Source organism: Taurulus bubalis (assembly GCF_910589615.1).
Source record: "Taurulus bubalis genome assembly, chromosome: 7".
Taxonomy (NCBI): Eukaryota; Metazoa; Chordata; class Actinopteri; order Perciformes; family Cottidae; genus Taurulus; species Taurulus bubalis.
The window spans coordinates 29471569-29474014 of NC_136595.1; positions in this window are offsets into that span (position 1 = coordinate 29471569).

Consider the following 2446-nt stretch of genomic DNA (forward strand, 5'->3'; position numbering starts at 1 on the left):
AGGTGATGGAGGTTATAGTGGTTATAGAGGTGATCTGGTTAGAGGTGATGGAGGTTATAGTGGTTATAGAGGTGATCTGGTTAGAGGTGATGGAGGTTATAGAGGTTATATCGGTGATGGAGGTCATAGAGGTTATCAAGGTGATGGAGGTTATAGAGGTTATATCGGTGATGGAGGTCATAGAGGTTATCAAGGTGATGGAGGTTATAGAGGTTATCAAGGTGATGGAGGTTATAGAGGTGATGGAGGTTATAGAGGTTATCAAGGTGATGGAGGTTATAGAGGTGATGGAGGTTATAGTGGTTGTAGAGGTGATGGAGGTTATAGTGGTTATAGAGGTGATGCAGGTTATATAGGTCATAGAGGTGATGGAGGTTATAGAGGTGATTGATGTTATATGTTATAGAGGTGATGGAGGTTATAGAGGTGATGGAGGTTGTAGAGGTGATTGATGTTATATGTTATAGAGGTGATAGAGGTTATAGAGGATAGATGTTACAGAAGTGATCAATGTTATAGAGGTGATATAGGTTATAGAGGGGTTATAGATATTAGAGAGGATATATGTTATAGATGTTATAGAGGGATATATGTTATTGATGTTATAGAAGGGATATGTGTTATAGAGGTTATAGAGCGGATAGCTGTTATACAGGTGATATATGTTATAGAAGGGATAGGTGATAGATGTTATAGAGTGGATAGATGTTATACAGGTGATATGTTACAGAGGGGATATAGGTTATAGAGAGGATAGGTCATAGATGTTATAGAGCGGATATGTGTTATAGAGGTTGGGGATATAGGTTATACACAGTGTTGGGGTAACGAGTTACAAAGTAACGGATTACAGTAACGTAATTACTTTTATAGGAAACGAAGTAAAGTAACGCATTACACTCAACATATTGTAACTACACTACTTTACTAGACCTCAGTAACGCGCGTCCCTGCGTTACTCAAGACATTTGTACCAGTCCGAAAAGTTCTCTTTTAGCGGCGCGCGAGTCACACGACACTTCCTGATGAACAGCCAATCACAGAACTCCATCTGAGTGATCTGAGTGACGTAGCTGCTGGTGCGTAGAAGGAGGGAAGCGGGGAATGGAGGAGACAGAGACGGAGAGCCCGGATCCCACTGGGAGGATCTCTCCAGGTTCCCTAGGATTAAGGATATTGCAAAGCAATACAACACTCAATACCATCAAGTGCACCTGTCTGTAATGACGTGGAGCTTCTAGTGAGGACAAGACACGTCTGTATGAACGGACTCCCTCTACTGGTGAACTGCAGTATTACAACTGTTAAAGCATTGAGAACGCGCTCTTGCACCCGACATGTATATATTTTCCACAGTAACGTCAACATTAGTTAGCGTCAACAAGCAGGTATCATTGTACTTTATGCCTTCAAAGTAAAAGCACTTCCTGTTTACATGCTCTTCACAATAAGAGTAAATCATGTAATAAAACAAGTTACAACACTGTCGAAAGGCTTTCAGCCTGGGCAGTATTGTTCTGACCCCAAGGAGGAACAGGCTGTCGGAGAAAAGATTCAAGAGACTTTTACTCATGCGAAGAATAGAGAAAAATGATAAACTTCATAGGATATAGTGCACTTTCTGTTTATGTAGGATGAAGTGGATTTTCTGTTTATTTAAATGCATTTTCTGTTTCTATTTTTTGGGTTAAGTGCATTTCTGTTTCTATTTTATGGGGAAAAGTGCCATTCATTTTCCTATTTTTCTTAAACCACTACAATGCTTCCTATAACAACTGGTTTTGTTCTTAGGAGTCGGCCCCGTTTGGTTTAGTGGGGTCTCATGTTTCCTAAAGCCTGTTTTAATGTGTTGTGCTGTTTGACCTGAATGTCCCCACCATACACAGCCTCTTGGATCCTGTTGTTTGTGCATTTTAAAGTGAGGCATATTTCTTTGGTCAGACAGTGTGAACAGGGTTAATGTTCCTTCAAGTTAATGGCTGAGTTTTATATGCCTTTTGTTTTACATGTTTACAATACACTCTGTGGAAAGGCTAAGAGATGCCCTTTATTGAACATAAAGTGATGAAAGGGCCATGATGTTTGTCCAGGTATCTTTGCGGTTAATTTGGACATTTGCCTAAAAAAAAGGAAAGTAAAGTAACTAGTAGTGAAGTTACTTTTCAAATGCAGTAACTAGTAAAGTAATCTAGTTACAATTATCAGAAGTAACTAGTAACTTGTAACTAGTTACTTTTTCTGAGTAACTACCCCAACACTGGTTATATAGGGGATAGGTGATGTTATAGATGGGATAGTTGTTATAGAGGTGATATTTATAGAGGTTATATACATTATAGAGGGGATAGAGGTTACACAGGTGTTATATATGTTATAGAGGGGATAGGGATTATATATGTGATAGAGGTTATAGAGGGGATATATGTTATAGAGGGGGTATATGTTA